Here is a 26133-nt window from a genome sequence, read left to right on the forward strand (position 1 = left end):
TAGGGATGTAATACTTCCACTTTACAAAGCGTTGGTGCGGCCTCATCTGGAATATGCAGTTCAGTTCTCTGCACCAGTCCGTAGAAAGGACGCGCTGCAGCTGGAAAAACTACAGAGGAGAGCGACTAAAGTGATAAGGGGCATGAAGGATCTTAGTTATGAAAAAAGATTAAAAGAATTACATTTATTTAGTCTTGAAAAGCGATGTATAAGGGGGAATATGATTAACCTATACAAATATATAAGTAGGCCATACTAAAAATACGGTGAAAAACTATTCCATGTCAAATGCCCTCAAAAGACAAGGGGGCACTGCCCCTGACGGGAGAAGAAAAAGTTCAGTCTCCAGAAGTTTTAAAACTACTATACTGTAAGAACTGTGAATCTGTGAAATAGACTTCCTCAGGATGTGGTCACAGCAGGAACAGTGGACAGTTTTAAAAAAGGGTTTAGATGAATTCTTAAAAGTAAATGACATTAATGCTTATGAAAATGTGTAGAAATCGGAGTCTCACTTGCTTCTGGAATTCACGTCCCCACCTATCCCTTGGTTGAACTTGATGGACTTATGTCTTTTTTTAACCATATTAACTATGTAACTATGTAAAAGGTGATCTAATTGGATTGAAAATTGATATATGGCACTTCTCGTTCTCTTTTTTTTTCAATTTTTTACAAATTTTTGTTCTTTCTATCTCCCCCCTCTCCTTGTAAGCTCTATAACGCAGTGAGAGCAATAGCAAATAATTGTGCCTATATGGAAACCTGGCCAAAAGTCTAATGGAGGGGATATGGCAAAAACAGAAGAATTACATTTTAGGCTACTTTCACAATAGCGTTTGCTGGATCCAGCAGGGTTCAGCAAAAACGCTTCCATTACTGATAATACAACCATCTGCATCTGTTATGAACGGATCCGGTTGTATTATCTTTAACGTAGTCAAGACTGATCTGTCATGAACGCCATTGAAAGTCAATGGGGGACGGATCCGTTTTCAATTGTGTCAGATTGTGTCAAAGAAAACAGATCCGTCCCCATTGACATGCATTGTGGGTCATGAGAGATCCGTTTTGCTCCGCATTCCAGGACGGAAGGCAAACAGCAGCATGCTGCGGTTTGCTCTCCGGTATGAGAACGGAACGGAATGCATTTTGGAGCATTCCGTTCTGTTCAGTTACGTTTAGTCCCCATTGACACTGAATGGGGACAAAACAGAAGCATTTTTGTTCCGGTATTGAGACACTATGACGGATCTCAATACCGGAAAATATTAACGCTAGTATGAAAGTAGCCTTAGAGAAGAATTACATTTTGGAGAAAGCCTAGAACTGCACTACTACAGACACAATTGGTCAAAAGTCTAATGTATGGGATATGTCAAAAACTGCAGCTGAAGGCATAGAGAAGAATTACATTTTGGAGAATGTTGTGGAAATGCTCCGCTACTGACACCTTGCCAAAAGTCCAACGCATTGGCTATGGCAAAAACTGTACTATTGATATTGAGAATTACATTTTAGAGAAAAATAAAATTTTGGGGTAGGCACCATATTTACCACAACTAAGTTGTACAGCAACTGCACCACTTAGTTCAGTTTGTTCACAACCAGATTGCTGATTGTGTAGAGTTAGTTTTTGGCCACACATTTCATTATCAATGACTGACAACAGAGCATAGAAGGAGGAAGAGTCTGATTGGGAGAACAAGTGACAAGTCAACAACTGAAGAGGATAATGACAAGGGCACTGCACTGGTTGAACATATGGCCTGGCTGCTAGAAAGTTGGAATGGAGGACAAGGTGGACAAGGAGTCTGAGCAGGAGAAGAAGCGGCTGATAGTGATGACAAGTACCAATGCTGACAACTGGCACAGCACACTCTCTACTTTCTTACGCAGCCTGCAGTCTTATCTCAGAGAGGGTTTTCACGGATCCGTCCCCCATTGACTTTCAATGGCGTTCATGACAGATCAGTCTTGGCAATCATGTTCCATATGTCTGCTGATGCTGCTTTCATCATGCTGCTGCCTGCCAATATGTACCATATGGCTGTTGTTGCCTCCACCTCCTCAGGTGCTGCTCCTCGCTGCTAATCCCCTACTGCCACCAATATTAATGCTATAAATCTGCCATAACTACCACAACCACCACTACCATCACTACTACCACTGCTACTACACATAGACAGCCAATCTTTTTTTTCTTTTTTTAACCCATAACACTGCGTTTGTTTAACCACCTCCCGACCGCCTAACGCACGGATGCGTCCGGAAGGTGGTTGATTCATTCCTCCTGAACGCATACGTGCGTCATCTCGCGAGACGCAAGATTTCGGTCAGAGCCGGCCCGCGCATGCGCATCGCGGGCCGGCAAAAGTTAAAGAACAATTTCGTCACCAGCCTGCCAGCAACGATAATTGGCTGGCAGGCTGGCGATTTTCAAAAAAACTAATCACAAGCCGTATAACAGATCATATTAGTAAATATGATCTGTTATATGGCTTGTCTGCTCCTCTGCTGGTCCTTTTCGTCGGTTGGATCCAGCAGACGAGCAGACTGAACTGTGAGTAGCACCAACAGTACACTTTAGCCCCAGATCACCCCCCTGCACCCCAATTAACCCTTTGATCACCCCTTTGATCGCCCCTGTCAATCACTAGTGAAAGGAAAAAAAGTGATCAGTATAAACTGTCACTTTTTATTATTTGTCACAAGTTAATGAAAAATGATGATTTTTTTTTTATTTATTTTTTCTTACAAAGTCTCATATTCCACTAACTTGTGACAAAAAATAAAAACTTCCTTGAACTCACTATGCCCATCAGCGAATACCTTGGGGTGTCTTCTTTCCAAAATGGGGTCACTTGTGGGGTAGTTATACTGCCCTGGCATTCTAGGGGCCCTAATGTGTGGTAAGGAGTTTGAAATCAAATTCTGTAAAAAATGGCCAGTGAAATCCGAAAGGTGCTCTTTGGAATGTGGGCCCCTTTGCCCACCTAGGCTGCAAAAAAGTGTCACACATGTGGTATCTCCGTATTCAGGAGAAGTTGGGGAATGTGTTTTGGGGTGTCATTTTACATATACCCATGCTGGGTGAGAGAAATATCTTGGCAAAAGATAACTTTTCCCTTTTTTTTATACAAAGTTGGCATTTGACCAAGATATTTCTCTCACCCAGCATGGGTATATGTAAAATGACACCCCAAAACACATTCCCCAACTTCTCCTGAATACGGAGATACCACATGTGTGACACTTTTTTGCAGCCTAGGTGGGCAAAGGGGCCCACATTCCAAAGAGCACCTTTCGGATTTCACTGGCCATTTTTTACAGAATTTGATTTCAAACTCCTTACCACACATTTGGGCCCCTAGAATGCCAGGGCAGTATAACTACCCCACAAGTGACCCCATTTTGGAAAGAAGACACCCCAAGGTATACCGTGAGGGGCATGGCGAGTTCCTAGAATTTTTTATTTTTTGTCACAAGTTAGGGGAAAATGATGATTTTTTTTTATTTATTTTTTTTCTTACAAAGTCTCATATTCCACTAACTTGTGACAAAAAATAAAAACTTCCATGAACTCACTATGCCCATCAGCGAATACCTTGGGGTGTCTTCTTTCCAAAATGGGGTCACTTGTGGGGTAGTTATACTGCCCTGGCATTCTAGGGGCCCAAATGTGTGGTAAGGAGTTTGAAATCAAATTCTGAAAAAAATGGCTGGTGAAATCCGAAAGGTGCTCTTTGAAATGTGGGCCCCTTTGTCCACCTAAGCTGCAAAAAAGTGTCACACATGTGGTATCTCCGTATTCAGTAGAAGTTGGGGAATGTGTTTTGGGGTGTCATTTTACATATACCCATGCTGGGTGAGAGAAATATCTTGGCAAAAGACAACTTTTCCCATTTTTTTATACAAAGTTGTCTTTTGCCAAGATATTTCTCTCACCCAGCATGGGTATATGTAAAATGACACCCCAAAACACATTCCCCAACTTCTCCTGAATACGGAGATACCACATGTGTGACACTTTTTTGCAGCCTAGGTGGGCAAAGGGGCCCACATCCAAAGAGCACCTTTCGGATTTCACCGGCCATTTTTTACAGAATTTGATTTCAAACTCCTTACCACACATTTGGGCCCCTAGAATGCCAGGGCAGTATAACTACCCCACAAGTGACCCCATTTTGGAAAGAAGACACCCCAAGGTATTCGCTGATGGGCATAGTGAGTTCATGGAAGTTTTTATTTTTTGTCACAAGTTAGTGGAATATGAGACTTTGTAAGAAAAAAAAAAAATCATCATTTTCCGCTAACTTGTGACAAAAAATAAAAAGTTCTATGAACTCACTATGCCCATCAGCGAATACCTTAGGGTGTCTACTTTCCGAAATGGGGTCATTTGTGGGGTGTTTGTACTGTCTGGCCATTGTAGAACCTCAGGAAACATGACAGGTGCTCAGAAAGTCAGAGCTGCGTCAAAAAGCGGAAATTCACATTTTTGTACCATAGTTTGTAAACGCTATAACTTTTACCCAAACCATTTTTTTTTTTACCCAAACATTTCTTTTTTTATCAAAGACATGTAGAACAATAAATTTAGAGCAAAATTTATATATGGATCTCGTTTTTTTTTGCAAAATTTTACAACTGAAAGTGAAAAATGTGATTTGTTTGCAAAAAAATCGTTAAATTTCGATTAATAACAAAAAAAAGTAAAAATGTCAGCAGCAATGAAATACCACCAAATGAAAGCTCTATTAGTGAGAAGAAAAGGAGGTAAAATTCATTTGGGTGGTAAGTTGCATGACCGAGCAATAAACGGTGAAAGTAGTGTAGGTCAGAAGTGTAAAAAGTGGCCTGGTCTTTCAGGGTGTTTAAGCTATGGGGGCTGAGGTGGTTAAACACCATCTGCTCCCGAGAAAGGACAATATTTGGAAGCTTTGGAATATGAAAAAGCATAATACATGCCACAGTGCAGTGTTTTTTTAAACATGCGTTTACCCATAGCTATGTATTTCAGTGTCACTCAGACATGAATTACTATTGCTATTATTGCATTCAAGAGCTTGGGGGGAGTAGAAAAAGCAAAAACTCCAAAAATATGAACGAAAAGAGATAGTTCTAGTAGTCTAGAGGGTGTTATATACTGTACTGGGCAATTGAATCTGGTTCGACCTGAACCAGTTCGGGTGTGAAGCAAACTTTTTTCAAAATTTGGCGGACCTGAACCGAACCAAACCTTGACAGGTACGCTCATCTCTAGTGTTGAGAAAATCGAAGTATCTGAAGTGGACTTTGATCTGAATGTCAAGGAAAATTCAATTTGCCGTGAAGCCAAATTTCCTCATGCTTTATGGTAACGAATCAATTTTTCCTGAAATGGCAGTAAAAATAAAAAAAATATACACAGCTCATCCATTTGAGCATGAAGAGGCCTCTGTGGCCATCTTGCTTGAAGATCCAGCTTGAAATATCCTGCATGGTGACGTATTACGTGAGATTTCATACTGGATCTTCAAGGATAGCAGCGGCGGCCTCTTCACGCTCAAATGGATCAGGTAAGTATAATTTAAAAAATGTTAACTCATCAACCCCTGAAAAACTTTAATATTCATCTCAGATGCTGCGATCAGTGATGAAGGAGCCATCTGAAGGATTCAATGACGATCTGTGTAAAAAGCAGAGACATTCAAATTTAGAAAAAAAGAGATTATTTTCACATTTTATGTAAATTTTGTTTTATTTTATAAATAAAGGTAAACCATAGTGACTCAAATTTACCACTAACATGAATTATGATATGTCATAAGAAAAGAGTCTCAGAATTGCTTGTATAATTAAAAGCATTCCAAAGCTATTATCGCATGTCAGATTTGCAAAATTTGGCCCTTTCAGGAAGGTGAAAAATGGCTGTGTTTGGAAATTGTCAATACCAGTGTCTAGTGTGTTTGCAGAAGGGAAGGAACATTTACTTGTGCCTCTCTCTTTAAGGTCCTGAAAAAACATATGCAATTTTTCCACAGTTTAATAACCTGTGACTTTACATTTCTGCAGTTCTCACAATAAAATGTCTGGCAAATGGATGACTGCAAAATGAAAGACCCATGCCTCGTCATCTGAGAATCAGAATGTGGGTAATAGTGCAAACAGCAGTAGCAGCACCAGCTGTCTGGCCAGTAGTAGTAGTATTAATAGTAGCAGTAGGCAACAGTTCTTCCTCACTTCTGATAGGCAGAAGATTATTATTGAGTACAAAAGGGATGACATTGTGGACAATGTGGCTCACTCCTCCTCTCAGTTACAACAGGATGATGTGAAGGTCACCTCTGAATCTGATGCAGTGCCTTGGAGTCGGGGTTGCAGCATTCCTCCTGTTCCACCTCCTTGCGGCCCCAGAAAAGCATTTCACTTGCATAATCTCTGTCTTCTCTGCCCCCTCTTGGTGGGGCACCTTCTTTTTCCCTAAGAAGATGCAATAAAACCCCATGTTGAGGAAGGGTGGCAGGTATACATAGATATATATGCATGCCTACTGGGCGTGCATATATATATATATATATATGTATATGTAAGCGGTGCATAATGTTCAGAGGGCGATGTGCGCAGATGTGCCCAGCACCTGCGCCCATCCGCCTCTGATATTCCCCAAGGGCTCATTCATGCCCCTGTGGGAATTCATATAATGTGCCCCCTGATATATATGTACGTGCCCTCTTAATAGATATATGTATCATATATGCCCCCTGTATCATATATGCCCCCTGTATCATATAAGGCCCCCTGTATCATAATGCCCCCTGTATCATACCATATAAATCCCCCCTCCCTACATGGACACAGATGCATCAATGTAAATGTGCCCCAAGCATTTACATTGATGTAATCTGGGTGAAGGCGCCAGAATGACCAGACAAGGTCCGGTCATTCTGGTGAACTCAAAAGGATTCAAATTCAATAGAATTTGAATCCTTTTGTTCTAATTATCTGCAGCTCTGCTGGAGATAATTAGGCATAATAGAGAGAGAGAGAGGAGATACCTCCGCTCACTCTATTATGTGCATTCTGGCATCGCAATTACCATTGCGATGTCCAGAATGCTGAGAGCTACAGGCAGGAGATCAAAGGATCTCCCGCCTGTCAGCAAGTGCACGCGGCCCTGCGGTGCGCGTGCAGGGACGCGCGGGCAGGCGCGGTGACGTGATCTCACCGCGCCGGCCCACGTGTCCTGCACTGTGGTGCGCGCTCGCCCGCCGCTGTGTGGGCGGTACGGCAGTGCGGGCGGCCGGACATATAAGTCCGGCAGGCCTGCACTAGGTAGAAGAGAGCCGGCCGCCCACCCACCCTGAAGGAAGGAGACCCCCTTGGACGAACGAGCATCCCTAGACGAACGAGCGACCCCTGGACAACGAGCATTAACCCTAAGTATCTCTATATACCCCCCCCTGCACTATATCTATATACCCTCCGGACCCCCCTGCACTATCTCTATATACCCTCCGGACCCCCTGCTATATACCCTCCGGACCCCCTGCAATCTCTATATACCCCCTGGACCCCCCTGCACTATCTATATATCCCCCCTGCACTATATAAATCCCCTGGTAACCCTCACTATATACCCTCCCGCTATCCCCTGGTACATACCCCTGATAACCCTACCCCACATACCCCTGGTAACCCTCTGTATCCCTACCCCTTTACCCCTATTACCCCTGATCCTGGTAACCCTTTACACCCCTTGTTGCCCTGATCCCTGATATACCCTAATCCCCTCCCGCGGTATATTTGTGCTTGGTGGTCGGCTTACACCCGTGTAAGACCACCGTCTACCTTCGTCTGCCCCATAGGGATAGTATACAGTACTAGGTGGGTGGGCTGTTAATATTGAATGTGTGTATCGTATAGTTAGTTTATGGATGGAATTGGGAACGTGTAGTGTAGTTGAGTACTGTATATGTAGTGCTGTGTATTTACTGTATTGCGTGCTTAGTGTTTAGTATTAATAAATACTGGGTTTGGTGTATAACTATCTGTGTGGCGTGTAGTTATTGGCGATAGTTAGTTAGTAAGGCGCATGCAGCTAGCTTAGTGATCAGTGTAAAGTATAGCGAAGGTATTGTTATTACTATATAAAGGCATAAATGGGCGGAGTTATCACTAGATGGCTCCTCCCATTTAGGAATATTAATTATTGATATTTGCATAACTATTGGTGATTAATAGTCCCCCATTACATTGGCGAGCCAGGCCCACTGCGTGGATTTTGCGCTTATTTTTGGTCTTAAGGCTGAGGGTCGCTAGTACTGTGAATTAGCGGGCAGGAGAGACGCGGTCAGCGGAGTGTCTGAGCGTCTAGGACCCGATAATTCGGACAGGAGAAGCGATACTTCCCTTAAGAGCACCAGAAATAAAACAAAATCTTTTGCAGAGAATCTATAATTGTTCTGTGAATTAATATTTTTGTATTTGCTTTACACGGTCACCGTCGCTGGGGTAAGAGAAGAAGGATACGTCACGGAAAGAGATCCATCTTCGTTGGAGGTACATAAAAGTCCAGCTGGTCGGAAAGAAGCGATCCGGAAGAAAAGGACTTCTTTCAAGCAGCTGCAAGGGACAAGAAAGTACAGCACCAACAAGAAGATGGACGCTCAGCAAACGGTGAGTATGAACTTCTCCACACTCCAACACTTAGCCAAAAACAGCACTTTTAATCCCATTGTTCCTACTACATATAAATCCGCTGAGCTGCTGTGGTCCGCTTTACTGGACCAGGTGTACGCTCATGACCGGGTTTGTATTAGTAGGAGTGTCTTTAACAAGACCACCAAACGCCTCCAAATGCTAGCCAAATTGGTTCTTTCCTATGAGGATACCATTTGGAGGGCGGAACACACAGAGATACTTGCCAGCACAAGAAAGGCAGGGGAGGCTGCGGACAAAGCAAACTTCCACTGCAATTGTTGTGTTGATAACTATAGAAGAATTCACACACTAGAGGTTCAATTACAAGACGAGGCCCAGTGTACAGTCGAGAGGGGCAGAGAAATCTGTGTGTTAGAGTCGAGACTCTCGGATAAGGACAGTCTCTACTCTGACATGGACAGAGAGCTACTCCGGCTGTACACTGAGATTAATCAGTACAGGAACAATACGGTATCTACGGATTCCCTGATTGTTCAGATGAGGGAGGACCTGGCTGCAAAGACGCAAACCATTGCAGACTTGCAGCGGGCAATCTCCAATTTGTCCAGGCCTAGTACCAACGGTATGGTGCCCACGAAACAAGTTTGTGTTTCGGAAATGGCACAGGGGGAGACAGCGGCGGCAGCGCCAGGGTCTTCGACGGATAATACGTCCGCATTGGTAGACACTAGGGGACAGGTGGAACGGTCTCTACAATTCACCCCGTCATCCGGGGAGTATAGGGGTAGCAACCGTTACCAGGACAACGGTTGGGGAGAGGAAAGTGGAGGGGTATATTCCGCTTCCAATCCGCCAACACGTCCGGAGAAACAGGAAGAGGTGTATCCTAACCATTCCAGTATGGAAAGGATAAACTTCCTGTTAAGGATCTGCAAGGAGATCCCGAAATATGATCCCCATGTAGATCCGTTCGCTTCATGCGATATTTTCGAAGGTCACTGTAACAAATATTCAGTGGCTCCGGAATATCGCATGGAGCTGTTCAGATTATGGTTACCAACACACCTTAATCAAAGGTATGAGGTAACGGGGAGGATGCGACCCACGAATGGCCAGTTTCATGATAAGGAGGAGCGCCTCTCAATACTCACGAGACTGGCCACGGGTCATTGGGATGTCACTCCAGAGGTCCTGTCAAAGTTCAAGCCTACTATACATGATGAACCCTTGTCATTGTGTAGTCGGTTTGAAGCGATGTACAGGAGGGTTACCAAAGATCAGGGTATTGGGATTCCACAAGGCATGGTGCGCATGTTTGTGGAAAAGTTCCCATATCTTGATACTGCAATCCGGCTGAGTGCAGCTAGGGAGCCATCCCTCACGGACGCAGCCATGATTATTGAGCAGTGTAGACAAGACATACTGCTCAGTAAGAAGTCTGTGAAAGTGAGGGAGCGTGTGCCTGTATACAGTAGGTCGCAAGACGACCGGGTACAACACACGAGGTATGCATCAACTGTCCGCCCCACCGCTGGAAAGGGCAGGAAACTTTCGTTGTTTCCTGTGCTTACAAGAGGGGCACATAAAAAGAAATTGTCCACAGTGGTTAAAGATTAACCGGACAAATTCGGAGAAAAACGGCAATAATAACGGTTTCAGGATGAAGCCTAATTATGCCAGACCTGTGGGGGAACAGGTTGATATGAATCTGGGACATTCATCAGGGCAAGCACCAAAATGCGTGGCGGTCATGAATGTCCCAGGGGGCGTGGAATCAAGAGATTCCACACCTAAGGATCAGGAACAGAGCACAAGAGTGGCAGTATGTACCACACAAATACCTACTGGGAGTCTGGTGGATATCGATTGAAGATTAGGGGTCCCTAAAGAATTGGCACCAGTATGTCCAATCATACTGGATCCTTCAGGGAGACCCCATATAAAAGCCACGATAAAAGATAAAGAAACGGAAATCATGCTTGATACTGGGGCGGAAATTTCCATTACCAATATCAAACATGATCTACTCCCCAACAGCCCTCAGTGTGTGGTGATCGGATTTGATCACCAACAAGGGGGGGTGAAGGCCCACAGAATTGATGAGGTAATCGTTCAGATTACCAGGTGCACTACCCTCAGGATACCCATGTGGTATTACCCCGGTTCTGATAACATTATCGGAACCGATGTAATGACACAAAATGGGTGGATCCTGGATCTGGCAAATTGTATTGTGTGGAAGAGTCCCAGACGAGCCAAGGTGTTTGTCATTCAACGCCAGTGTCTGGGACCACCTTTGCCAGCAGTAGATAACTCTACTCATGTGCTGGAACACAAGTGGCCTGAGGTCTCACACAATCCAGACCTTGAGCCTATTGTGTACAAGCACCCTGATCTGTGGGCCCAAAATAAGAATGACTGTGGCAGATTGATTGGCGTTTTGGTGGACATACAGGGTCCTGACCCTCCACCTCAACGCCAATATCGATTTCCACCAGAGGCCACCCATTCAATTATGGACACTGTCCTTGAATTGAAGACTAGGGGTGTGGTCATTGAGGGCAACTCGAAGTGCAACAATGCCCTCTGGCCAGTTAAGAAAAAGGACACAAACGCATGGAGGCTGACCATAGACCTCCGTGTCCTTAATAAATAAACCCCAATGTCAGCCCCAGTGGTGGCCCAAACTCCCGACATCATGGCCAGAATAAGTGGCGAAAGCCGCGTATTCTCAACCATCGATGTTGCCAACGGGTTCTTCTCCATCGAACTCACGGAGTCGTGTCGATACAAATTCGCTTTTACGGTGGGGGACAAACAGTACATGTTTGCTGTACTGCCCCAGGGGTTCCATAGCAGCCCCACGTATTTCCATCAGGCATTGGCGGCTGTGCTGAGTGTGTTCTCACGGCCGGAATGCCTCCTGCAATACGTGGATGACCTGCTTTTGCATACAGAAACCTTGGAGGAACACTTGGTTCTGTTGAAAGAGCTGCTGGGACTCCTGGCAAAGTCAGGACTCAAACTGAGTCCCCATAAGGCAAATTTGGCTAAAGCGGAGGTAACTTTCCTTGGGGTCCAAATTTCCTGTGGAACCAAAGGAATCATGACGTCCCGGGTGGAAGCCATGGTAAAGTTACCCAGGCCTGGCACCCTTCAGGATTTGAGAAAATTCCTGGGGGTTGCCAACTTTATGAGGGAGTTCATAGAGGATTTCGCGGCCAAAGCGAGACCTCTCTACGAACTCCTTCGAGGAGAGGAACCCTCAATCAAAGGGTGGTCTGATGCGCAGGAGGAGGCCTTTTCAACCCTGAAAAGGGACCTCTCCTCGGCGCCTGTGTTGGCCACTCCACATTCAGATGGGGAAATGGCCATACAGGCGCATGCAGGGATGGAGTCTATCTCAGCGGTCCTTGTACAGAAAGTAGGTTACGAGACCAGACCGCTGGGATATTTCTCCAGGCTGCTTTCGCCCGTCAAACGAGGGTTCGATGAATGCGCCAAACAATTGGCAGCCATACACTATGCTGTTAAGACCACAGAGCATATTGTTGGCTTCCGGCCCCTCACTTTGCAGACTCCACATTCACCGCTGACCCTTTTGCTCCGTGATACTCTCCCTGGAGTCTCCCAACAGAGATTCGGGAGATGGATCATGGATCTCAGCGGCCGGAATCTGCAGGTGGACCACAAGGCCAAGTATGTTCTGTCCCAGTTGCTGAACCTGACTGGAACTGAACATGACTGTGGCCAACCGGTAATTGACGACTCTCCACAGATGTTCAGGACTGACAAGCATCCAGATGGCAGAATCATCTTTGTTGATGGCTCTCGGTTCTATCTGGATGGGGAATATGTCACAGGTTTTGCTGTGCTGGATGAGACCACTGGTACCCAGAGTCTTGTCCGGTTACCAGGTCACATGTCAGCACAGCTGGCAGAGCTGGAGGCGGTTAAAGAGGCTCTGCTTCTCTACCCTCCAGGGAAACGAGTTATTTATAGCGACAGCGCATATGTAGTTCGCTCCCTAACATTGCACCTGGACGTTTGGAAGAGAAGAGGATTTGTGGACAGCCAAAACAAACCTCTGGCTCATGTGTCAGTCCTGAAGGAGCTGTGGGAGTGGGGTATGGCACACGTGGCGGAAGCAGCCATCATTAAAATCCCGGCGCATCAAAAAGGGGACGAACCTTTGACAACAGGTAACAACCAGGCAGACGAACTGGCAAAACTAGCAGCAGTGTCTGGGACCTTTAGGGAACCAGGCACTGAGCCACTGCCCGCATACCGGATTGCAGCACATACCCATCTGAGTGACAGCCCGGTGTCATTCGAGGAGGAACAAGCTAAGGATCCTCTTCTAATGGCACACATCCAAGTACCACAGCATCCCTGGTCCTTACAACAGGGGATCCTGTGTTACGACACCGGTACTCAGTCGCTTCCTCTCCCGGTGGTTCCACAGCATCTGCAATCAGAGCTGACGCGGTTGAACCACCAAATGTTTGGACATCTTGGCCGGAATAAGCTCTTGCCTCTCCTGAGAGACAAATTGTACTGGCCTGGAATGTCCAACACAGTAGAGGACGTTACGCAACAGTGCCTGGTGTGCGCGCAGGTTAACCCAAGGGCGTCAGCCCTGAAGCCGGTGTTACAGCGGGTTCCTCCTGCTGATGGTCCATGGTCCGCTATCCAAATTGATTTCATCGGACCTTTGCCAACTGGGAGTCGTAACTGTCGTTACGCCCTGGTGGTAGTGGATGTCTTCTCGAAGTGGGTAGAAGCCATCCCTACGGTCAATGATACGGCCTCCACCACTGCCCGTGTTCTCTGGGAACAAGTTCTGTCACGATGGGGGATCCCCAGATTGATAGAATCCGACAGAGGGACTCATTTCACGGGTAAGGTCATGAAAGCGCTTTGTGGTCTCCTAGACATAAAGCAAAGGTTTCATGTCCCTTACCACCCTCAGTCGGCGGGCATCGTGGAGCGGATGAACCGGACCATCAAAACCCGGCTTTCCAAGGCACTGCTGGAGAAAGGTTCCTCTTGGGTAATCTCCCTTCCAGCTGTGCTAATGGGTATCCGAGCCACAGAGGCCTCTAGTACCGGTATCTCCCCATTTGAACTCATGACCGGACGTAAAATGCCCCTATGTCTACCAAACGAACCCCAAGTGTCGGAGCCCACGAAGAACGCCATCGCCAGAGACTTGTTTCTTCAACAGGTTCAGCAGAACCTGAAGGAGTTACTGCCTCATGCAGCTATACGGTTACACAAACCGTATCTACAGGGGGAAACGCCTATGCCCTCTGTAGGAGAAATGGTAATGGTGAAAGTCTTTCGTCGGGTCGGCCCATGGGACGCAAACTGGGAGGGACCATACAAGGTCCTTGAAGTAATGGGGGACACCATGCTGAAGGTACAAAGGCCTATCACGAGCAAGAAGAAATCCCGTAGACGCCAGGAAGTTTTTTGGATTCACATCGACCAGGCCAAAGCCACCCGAGCCTCCCCAACTCAATAACGCATACCGTTCCGAGTTGGGTGAGGGGGGGGGGGGAGGGCTTGGTGGGTCGAGTGTGAATCCAATCCACTTAACACATTCCATCTCATTGCAGAACACAAGAGGGAGACACTCCATGGGACCACACTGCCAGGGAAGAGCTAGGCATCCTCTGAATGAGATACGTACCCAGCTTGTGACACTAGTGGTAAGCATGTTGATGGCGGGCTCAGCCTCTTCAGGGGAGGACCTGGGGACTAATATTGGTATGGCCAGCATATCACTTGATGGACCCGGCCTTTTAATGGTGGAATGTTTGGATGGCAGAATCCTGGAACCATACAGGAACGTTACCTTTACACCAGGTCAATGGTATCTGTATGGTTTTCAGAGAGAGGGTTTTGCCAATGGCGTAATTCAGCATTATACCCCGGTGGAGAATGTGTCTGCCATACAACATGACTTGCACGCCCTATGTCTCAAGGAATACAGGCATTTTCAGGACTTGGACCCTGTACCTAGCAAATCCTTAAGATGGGTGTCTAGGAATCCACACTTGCACCCTTACCAGCAAGTGAGAGCCAACACTACCACAGTGTTGTGTACCAAGGAGGGTTTGCTGAGTCCTGAAGATGTCACTGGGGCAGAGTACAGCGGTTGGTATATCCTGAAAGCTACCTTCCTAGGGAAGGATAGCAGAGACGGGTTGAGGGTTAGGACATATTTCGATAGGCCCATTCCGGTAAAAGGTACCCTGAAGGCTTATTGTATGTTGAGGGATTCCCAGATGATTATCACCAGGGAATCCAGTTATGTACAGGGTCATGTATCCACAGATTACGTGCGAACCAGCATAATGATGTTAAAGTTAAACTGCAGTGACTCTGATCAGGCTATTTGGAATGATCAGAGTGGTCCGGTAAAACTGGAGGGTTTGTATCGAGCCACAGTTTTAAAGGTACGGACCGATGCCAAGGACCCAAGGTATGCGCAGTTAAAGGGGTCTCCATCCATACGGTCTTTCATGATCACGATCATGAGAGACAACTGCGTTCCTGAGGTGACGGGATACTATTTCGTCACCTATGCCCACTGGGAACACGATACCCAGATGGTGATGTTGGACACTAATCCCTGGAGGTGGGATTTAGTGTGCAATGGGGTGGACACCCCTACAGTAGAGGTATGGATGGATGGTACCCCTATGACTGAGGAATACCGGGGTAGGTATGTGTCTTCCGATTGGACAGACCCCAGGGGCAGGGACATTAACTTTGACATCAATATAGATGGTTCATTCAAGTGGCCTTTTTGCGAGGCAGCCGACGAAGGGTGCTGGACCTTTACTCAATGGGTCTATCTGTCTCAAACCAAACCCGTAGGGAAACTAGTGTTACGGGCTGGAGAAGACGATCAATGGTATCCATTCAAAGGACGGGGACGGGTCTGTGTTACTATAGTAAGGGTCCCCTACGAAACAGAAGGTCTCCAACCAGTAAGGCCACATTCAGACTCTTGCACCACCCCTATCCATCAATTGGCAGACCCTGTAGCTCCTCAACTGTCATACCCCTGGAAGATCATCACGGATGCAAAATTCATCCTGTTTACCTGGAGAATTTCTGTAGATGACTTCCGAGTTGATCACTGGGATCACAGGTGTGAGGAGTTCGTTAGGAACCAAATTGACATGGTAAGAGGTTGGATAGAGGCGGGGCAAGAGGTCAGGAAAGACGACTCTCGACTCAGGAAGAACAGGGGGAGGAGAGACCTGGTGGCTATGGGACTTGGCGGAGGTGCTTTGGGAGTGGGTGCCCTGAACACTATGGACATGGAAGTCCTGAGAAGTAAGCTTGGGGAGGTTGCGCGACACGCCGGGGAAGGATTCAAGACCCAGATTGATGTAGACCACGTCTTAGAGGGTTTACAACACTCGCACATTGATGCCACTACCTCTCTATCTTCTGCTATACGTGAGAAGTTTAGGAGGTTAGTTGTGGGTCTTTTGGAGGAGCAGGATCGGGCTCAGCTTGCTCTGGCGTGTACGCAGGTCCAAAGTGAACTCTCGGACAACCTTAAACATATTGTCACGGCACTTCACAACGGCCACTTCCCATTCAACCTCCGTCAGCGAATAAGTCCACTGATTTCTCCTTTTGCCATAATCACACCAACTGGTGGGTGGTTTAGTGGCATGGATGTCAAAATTTAACCTGCACTGCTTCGTCCCTGGCACCTGTATCCGGTCGCATCAAACAAGGATACAGTGTTATCAATCTAGGAACGATGTTAACAACCAGACGGTGCTTCATCCCCAGCTCCCCTCGGGCGTTCTAACCTATGAGGAGGGCCATCCCTCTTTGTTTGATACAGAGGGATGTCGGATAAGGGAGAATGCCATCCTCTGTCAGGGTAGTCGGGAGCGGATGCTCAGACACCAGTGTTGGAACACCGAGGGGTCCTGTGAGATGAAGGCCAACCCAATGCCCTCATCCTCTTTGAAATATTTGGGGCAGGGGTATTGGTGTTGGTACCAAGGGAGTGATCCATCGTATGCTATTTTTGGGCTTAACTGTACCGAATGGGGAACACTCCGCCCCGGAGTGTACTGCACCCTTAGTCCCGTTTTAGGTTTGAACGTTGCAGAGCAGCAGGGAAGAACCCCGATTACCCCAGAGAAAAGACTTGACATCCGCCCCGATGTTCCTGTAAGACTTCAGAAGATTCCTCTTGGCTTCGGCAAAGAACTTAGACATCTCCTGATGGATTTCGGCCAAGAGGAAGAGATCATACAACGTCTTCGGGAGACGGAAAAGCAAGCCGCCATTCAACTCACCCATGACCGAACAAAGATTATCGCGGTTGCCACAGCATTGGACAAAGACTCGAAGGTTTCGTGGTGGGAGAGTCTTTTCGGATACAGTCCTAAGGCAACGTAATTTTTCAATTTATTGATTCACCCGGTGATAGTGCTTCTGGTTCTGGTTGGACTCATGTACCTTGGACTATGGTGGATGTATCGGAGAGTCAAGAGACTAACGGACCAACTAAACCAGAACCAGACGGCACTTCACGAAAACAACCGCCGAAGGCTCAGGACTTGACTTCACAAAAAGTCCTGAGGCCTAATCGCCCAAAGGACAGGACAATTGGACTGAACTCTTGGGTTTAGGGGGGTTGGGGGGTTATTGTGTAAATAGGTGGTGTGAATGGGGATAAGATTAGGGCACGATAGGGACAGGCCCCCTCTGGTTGCCATTTGCCACTTTGACCCCTGAACGGTAAGGATCATAAGGGAATAACCTGGATGTGTAGTGTAACGGAGGTATTCCCGTTGTTAGAATTTAGGTACCGTGACATCACCTCTATTGAAAGAAAAATATATATATCTGACCTGCCTTGTAAAGACCGATTCAGCTGTCCATGGGAGAACCGCACCCATCCTTCGATCAAGATGGAACAAGACAGGCTTAAGGAGAGTTGGCGCAAGAATAGAGACTGAGACTGTAAGGGTGGACCCACTCCAGATTCCTTGGGCGTGGACGACACCTGAAGATCGACAGCAATGCCGAGAGACAGCGAGGGTGTGGTGATTCTAAACTTATCAGGAGTGACCGACACCGGAAGAGCGAGAGAAAGACAAGTCAAAGACAGCGAGGCTGTGGTGATTCTAAACTTATCAGGAGTGACCGACACCGGAAGAGCGAGAGAAAGACAAGTCAAAGACTGCGAGGGTCAAGCCACTCAGGAAGTCCAGACAATGACAGTAGGAGGGGCTGACACCGTAACAATCAAGGCAGAAGAGAGTTCCTGGGAAACAAAGACGACAGTGTATCCTGTGGATGGAGGAGTCAGTTACGGTGAAGGGCAGGTCGGAGAAAGTCGTTGGGTTAGATGATGTCTAGGTACCTAAGAGACAGGGTGCACTCCGGTTTTCCTGGACCCTCACCGAGGATGGGGTCGAGGGGGGGCAAAGATGCCTCCACCCTTCCCCCAAGATATTGTCGTATTACCGACAACAGGGGGATTGTTGAGGAAGGGTGGCAGGTATACATAGATATATATGCATGCCTACTGGGCGTGCATATATATATATATATGTATATGTAAGCGGTGCATAATGTTCAGAGGGCGATGTGCGCAGATGTGCCCAGCACCTGCGCCCATCCGCCTCTGATATTCCCCAGGGGCTCATTCATGCCCCTGTGGGAATTCATATAATGTGCCCCCTGATATATATGTATGTGCCCTCTTAATAGATATATGTATCATATATGCCCCCTGTATCATATATGCCCCCTGTATCATTTATGCCCCCTGTATCATATAAGGCCCCCTGTATCATAATGCCCCCTGTATCATACCATATAAATCCCCCCTCCCTACATGGACACAGATGCATCAATGTAAATGTGCCCCAAGCATTTACATTGATGTAATCTGGGTGAAGGCGCCAGAATGACCGGACAAGGTCCGGTCATTCTGGTGAACTCAAAAGGATTCAAATTCAATAGAATTTGAATCCTTTTGTTCTAATTATCTGCGGCTCTGCTGGAGATAATTAGGCATAATAGAGAGAGAGGAGATACCTCCGCTCACTCTATTATGTGCATTCTGGCATCGCAATTACCATTGCGATGTCCAGAATGCTGAGAGCTACAGGCAGGAGATCAAAGGATCTCCCGCCTGTCAGCAAGTGCACGCGGCCCTGCGGTGCGCGTGCAGGGATGCGCGGGCAGGTGCGGTGACGTGATCTCACCGCGCCGGCCCACGTGTCCTGCACTGTGGTGCGCGCTCGCGCGCCGCTGTGTGGGCGGTACGGCAGTGCGGGCGGCCGGACATATAAGTCCGGCAGGCCTGCACTAGGTAGAAGAGAGCCGGCCGCCCACCCACCCTGAAGGAAGGAGACCCCCTTGGACGAACGAGCATCCCTAGACGAACGACCGACCCCTGGACAACGAGCATTAACCCTAAGTATCTCTATATACCCCCCCTGCACTATATCTATATACCCTCCGGACCCCCCTGCACTCTATATACCCTCCGGACCCCCCTGCACTATCTCTATATACCCTCCGGACCCCCTGCTATATACCCTCCGGACCCCCTGCAATCTCTATATACCCCCTGGACCCCCCTGCACTATCTATATATCCCCCCTGCACTATATAAATCCCCTGGTAACCCTCACTATATACCCTCCCGCTATCCCCTGGTATATATCCCCTGGTACATACTCCTGATAACCCTACCCCACATACCCCTGGTAACCCTCTGTATCCCTACCCCTTTACCCCTATTACCCCTGATCCTGGTAACCCTTTACACCCCTTGTTGCCCTGATCCCTGATATACCCTAATCCCCTCCCGCGGTATATTTGTGCTTGGTGGTCGGCTTACACCCGTGTAAGACCACCGTCTACCTTCGTCTGCCCCATAGGGATAGTATACAGTACTAGGTGGGTGGGCTGTTAATATTGAATGTGTGTATCGTATAGTTAGTTTATGGGTGGAATTGGGAACGTGTAGTGTAGTTGAGTACTGTATATGTAGTGCTGTGTATTTACTGTATTGCGTGCTTAGTGTTTAGTATTAATAAATACTGGGTTTGGTGTATAACTATCTGTGTGGCGTGTAGTTATTGGCGATAGTTAGTTAGTAAGGCGCATGCAGCTAGCTTAGTGATCATTGTAAAGTATAGCGAAGGTATTGTTATTACTATATAAAGGCATAAATGGGCGGAGTTATCACTAGATGGCTCCTCCCATTTAGGAATATTAATTATTGATATTTGCATAAATATTGGTGATTAATAGTCCCCCATTACACCCCACATGCTATGGAAAATACTCTAAGTCTTTCTGTTGATGACTTGTGCGAGAAGCATCAGCATTTGGACTGCCATAAGGAGGAGGTTCAGGCTGAGGCTGGCGACCCCATGCATAGCTGTGTTGTTGTTGGTGGTAGTAGTGGCACTTGTAGTCATGGTGGTAGGTGTGTTGGTATCAACAATAGCACTCAGTGCAAATACAGATCATGGAATTGTGCGTGGTGCCAAGGAGCCTACAATGAAATATCACAGTCTGATAAAAGTGGCGAGCAGGGTAAGGACTATGATGATGACTGTCTGTTTGACAGGACCTGGGAGCCATATTGAGGTGCTAAGGAGAAGGAGACATCAGATGAGGAGGATGGTGGCAGCAGCAGCAATAATGAGTGAAAGCAAAAACTTACAAAAGAACTGTCAGGTCTGCTTCAATTGTTGACTGCTCCAGAACTGGTGATATGATTGATACTGTGGGTACAGGCTCAAAACGTAACAGACCTAGGACAAACTCAGTTGATGCTAGCTCTGTGTAAGTATGTCCCGTATGGTGAATTATCTCCTCAAAGCTGACACAGAAAACTACAGCTGTGTGCAAGATCTGCAGGATTAAAATAAGCCATGGGCATTCAAACACAAACATGCAGTAGGTACCATTGCTCTATTGCAGCACATGTGGCTACATCACTGGATCCTGTGGAAAAATAGAACTGTCTAGCATTCCAAATTTTAACAAGTTTGTCCTCCTTCTCCCGGTCGTCTTTGTGGCAGCCGAGCCACATTCCCAAGCAGTACAGTGTCCTTGTCATCATCATGAGCTTCTTCTTCTTGTCCACCTTGTCATCCATTTAATATTTCTAGCAGCCAGGCCACATGTTCAACCAGTGCAGGGCCCTTGTCATTATCCTCATCAGTTGTTGACTTGTCACTTGTTCTCCTACTCAGACTCATCCTCCTTCTCCTGTTGTCAGTAATTGATAATGGAATGTGTGGCCAAAAAAACAACTCTATACAATTAGCTATCTTGTTGTGAGCAAACTGAACTCTCACCTGGCTAAGTTGATGGTGGTGCAGTTGCTGTACCACTTAGCTGTGGTAAATATGGTGCCTACCCCAAAATTATATTTTTCTTTAAAATGTAATTCTCTATATCAATAGCTACAGTTTTTGCCATAGCCAATGCATTAGACTTTTGGCCAGGTGTCAGTAGTGGAGCATTTCCACAACATTCTCCAAAATGTAATTCTCTATGCCATCAGCTGCAGTTTTTTACATATCCCATACATTAGACTCTTGACCAGGTGTCTGTAGTGGTGCAGTTATAGGCCTTCCCCAAAATGGAATTCTTAGATAAAATGTAATTCTTCTGTTTTTGCCATATTCCCTCCATTGGACTTTTGGCCAGGTTTCCATAGTGGCACAATTCTTCAATTTTTTTTTATTCACTCTGACATTATTTGCTTTAGCTCTCATTGCGTTCTAGAGCTTAAAAGGGGAGGGGGAGATAGAAAGAACAAAAATTCTTAAAAAAATTGAAACCAAATTGAGAACAAGTGCCATACATCAATTTTCAATCCAATTAGAGCTCCTTTGATTTGCCATAAATCAAATAAAAAATAATAATATTGTGAATATAAAACAAATTGCAAAATATTCACTTATCTATAGTTTCAATGTTTAAGAGACTGTGCCTCACTATTTGGAAGTATTGTTCCCAAGTTGGCTAGTCACCCCAGTAAAAGTATCATTGCCTAAATTGCTACTACGTGTCCTGATTCATTTATTGCTGCTGATCATCCAACTTGCATCTGGAACACACCAACCCTGTGAAAGGCTCCTTGATTTTCAACTCAATTTTTGCACCATTTACTTCAGTTTTGAAAAGTATGTGTGAAATCAGGTGTGGTTAGCTATGTTATATAGTTTTACGCCAGATTTAACACAGCAACTTTTTTTTTAAGTTGCAGTAAAGTCACAAACTCACTCCAGTAGGGATTGGAATTTAAAAAAATGGCAAAGCATTTCTAGACAAAATTTAACAAACATGTGCCATTTGATAAATGTGATACAAACCTGACTTCAAATATTACCCTCAAGATAAATGCTCTTCATTACGTAAAAATAGTTTTGGATTCCCTTATATAATATTATAATAAATTATCTTGTTGAAAGTCATTGAAAGACATTTTTGACATGAACCTACCGCTGCAGGACATTTTAAATTTCCCGTGCAGACCCATCTGATTTATGACAACCTGGTAATCTAGTACCGGCAGTGCAACATTGATGAATTAGAAAATTCCTGCAGTTCTGCAGGTTTTTGTCAGAAAGCTCCTATAGCTAGAGGGCACATTTTCATTCATAAATTTATAATATATTTTGGAGATGAGACACTACTTTAAGAACTTCTGCAACTCTGTGAAGAGAAGACCGGAAGAGAATCTTGCTTATAATTACTATAGTTTTGGGCTGTAATTAATAACAGACTCTGTGACTGTTTTTTACATAACTGTATCATTTGACAGGAAGCGTTTAACACGGTGGAGGATGAGACTTTTATTGTTCCCATAAAGGTTCATTTTATTTCAGTCCATAGAGATGTATAGTATTTAACCTCCTATTCCTGTTAGTATCGATTTCTCTTTTGGGAGGTCCACTTTAAAGAGCCTCTGCTTTTTCAAAGTAAATTTAAAAGTTACATGGCCGTCATGCAACATTACAACATTTTACAAGTCTCCATTAATTAGATCAAAGCTACTTTTGCAGCTGGATGACACCTGTAAAGGGGATTCACAGCCATACTACACCAAAGTGGGGAAAATCTTGAAACTTTATGATATTAGGACTGATGGATCCAATATCTCTAAACCGGCTGCTCTAACAAACCAGATACGAATGTGAAATTCATGTAGGGCTGAGCCCTGTAAATGTAGAGTCATCTTAGTAGTTGATTCGCTTCAATGGATTTTTAAAAGGCATCATAAAATGAAGAAGAGCTAGAAATACTGTGCACATTAATTTCATTATGTACTTATCTCCCATCCTGAAGGTAATAGTTAAAAACTTTACTCCCAGGCAGGCGCATCTCAGGACTATAAAAGGGCCACAAGGTAAGCATTTATCTTCTCATTATGCAAGCAATCTGCTGTGCTATGTGGACCAACATTAATTTAGAAAAAAAAAAACTGTATCCATCAAATGAATCCACTTTAATCATTTCATTTACATTTTTCACATCTTTTTATTACTCGTTTATTATTTTGTCATCACTGCCAATAGTATAGTAATTTTCCGTTAAATTTAGGTACCAAACAGTTAAAATAAATGACTGAAGAACTAAAACATCATCATGGGCAAATAAACTTTTTCTGACTTCAAAAGGCTATTTTCTGCATCTGACTCCCTAAGATGAATGTCAGGACCCAAGGTTTCCTAGCATAACTGTAACGGGGTTCACTCGGTCCCCCATTGCCCGCAGAACTGTTGCTTAGCTTTGGGAATGAGGATTTGTGTTTGACCTCATTCCCAGGGCGGCTTTACTGCTGGGTGGCTCCCTGCTCCTAAGTCTTCCTTGAGCGCCGAGCTGATCACTCGGTGCTCAACTGGTTGGTCTGTCGGTCATGTGACGCTGGCCACATCACATGACCCTCACTCCCCACTATAAATACAGGCAGCCTGCTAGCCACAGGTTGCCTGTTAATTTCTAGGTTCCTGGCTATTTGTTGGACTACTGAATACTCACCTAATTCTGTTTCCTGACGATCCTTTTGCCTGCTCCTCCTGTACTGCGCATCCGTCCTAGTATTGTGACCTCGGCTTCCACCTGACTACTCTCTTAGGACTCCTCTTGTACTTTTCTACTCTCCTGGTATTTGACCCCGGCTTCTCCTGACCATTCTTTGCTTAACCCTTTGAACTGCGTAGCTCTCTTGGTTCTGACCCGGTCCGTTCATGTTCCGTATTTTGTCTTGTCTGTCTTCCCTGCACGTATCCTAAGTTAGAGACTGTCGTCCAGTTGTCCCCTGTCATCAGGACTCGTGAGGGAAGTAGGCAGGGTGAGGGTGGAGCGCAGTGGTCACTATCCTTTCCCCTGTGTGTGTGCGGACATGACCGTTACAGATTAACAGGCCCAATAATCACTGTTTAATGAATCCTCTTACTACCCTGACTGACCATGTCTCTAACTTGACACTGAGGGTGCAGGAGCTAGGAGAGAAACTCCGTTCTTGTGAGTTAGGGCAAGGTTCTTCCACTCCTCTGTCCTCCAGTCCACATTTTGAACCCCAGATCAAGCTCCCAGAACCCTTTTCTGGAGACCGGAAGAGGTTTCTCTCCTTTAAGGAGAATTGCAAACTCTACTTCCGTTTGCGCCCCGTGTCCTCCGGTCCCAAGAGCCAACGCGTGGGGATTATCATTTCTCTACTACAGGGTGATCCCCAGGACTGGGCATTTTCGTTACCTCCTGGGGCCAATTGTCTAACTTCTGTGGAGGTTTTTTTTCAGGCCCTGGTACCCTCTATGACGAACCAGACAGGGCCCTGGTAGCCGAGACGGCTCTTAGGGCACTGGTTCAGGGCCATCTCCCTACGGAGGAGTATTGCACCCAATTCAGACGGTGGTGTGTCCCGTCAGGATGGAATGAACCAGCCCTGAAGAGTCAGTTTAGGTCTGGGCTATCTGATAATTTAAAAGATCTATTGGTCAATTACCAAATTTCTAAGACCTTAGAGGAGATGATGACCCTAGTTGTCCGACTTGACAGACGAGTTAGAGAGAGACGACAAGAACGACAGTTCTGTTCTCAGATGGTGGTCCAGCCAGAGGCCTTTTCCAGGGACAACACTGAGGTCTCCACCGAGGAACCCATGCAGGTTGGCATGACCCGGGGTAATCTTCGTCGCAGACGCGGAGACAGGGCAGTCTTTAATATTGATTGGACCCTGGGCAAAAATTTACTTGGGCCCCCTGGATCCCACCTTCCCACACCTTAGCAGGCAATCACGCCCTCCACCACAACACACACACAAAAAATCCACACATCTGGTAGAGTCCAGTGAATGACTGTAAATACTTCCAGTTCTGAAGACTTCAGCGGCTCAGGATCAGTGCTCTGGGCAACTGGGCTCAGGCTGGAAGTGGGCACCGCTCTGCAGGAAGGAGACCGGGGCTCGGCTCACCCTAGTGTTACAGTGCACCCCAGCACCCCACAGTATGCAGTATAGCACCCTATAGTATACAGCACCACACAGTATGCAGTATAGCACCCCACACTATACTGTACCCCACAGTATATAGTAGAGCAGTATAGCAGCCCACAGTATACAGCACCCCACAGTATACAACACCTCACCGTATACAGCACCCCAAACTATACACGATACAGCCCCCCACACTATACAGTATATAGCACTCCACACTATACCGCACCCACAGTATACAGTATACAGACCCCCACAGTATACAGTACAGCAGTATAGCACTCCACAATATACAGGCCCCCACACTATACAGGCCCCCCACACTATACAGGCCCCCCACAGTATACAGACCCCCACACAGTATACAGTACAGCAGTATAGCACTCCACAATATACAGCCCCCCACACTATACAGGCCCCCCCACAGTATACAGGCCCCCCACACTATACAGGCCCCCACAATATACAGGCCCCCACAATATACAGGCCCCCACACAGTATACAGGCCCCCACACAGTATACAGGCCCCCACACAGTATACAGGCCCCCACACAGTATACAGCCCCCCCCCCACAGTATACAGCCCCCCCCCCACAGTATACAGCCCCCACACAGTATACAGCCCACCACACAGTATACAGCCCACCACACAGTATACAGCCCACCACACAGTATACAGCCCACCACACAGTATACAGCCCACCACAGTATACAGTCCCACACAGTATACAGGCCCACACACAGTATACAGCCCACCACACAGTATACAGCCCCCACACAGTATACAGCCCCACACAGTATACAGGCCCCACACAGTATACAGGCCCCCACACAGTATACAGGCCCCCACACAGTATACAGCCCCCACACAGTATACAGTAGTTTACAGTATATTAACATAACAGCCCCTGTCACCTTTTTCTGATGTAATCTTCACACAAAAAAGCTCCACAGTTAAC

This window comes from Bufo bufo, chromosome 2 (genome assembly GCF_905171765.1).
Source record: "Bufo bufo chromosome 2, aBufBuf1.1, whole genome shotgun sequence".
Lineage (NCBI taxonomy): Eukaryota > Metazoa > Chordata > Amphibia > Anura > Bufonidae > Bufo > Bufo bufo.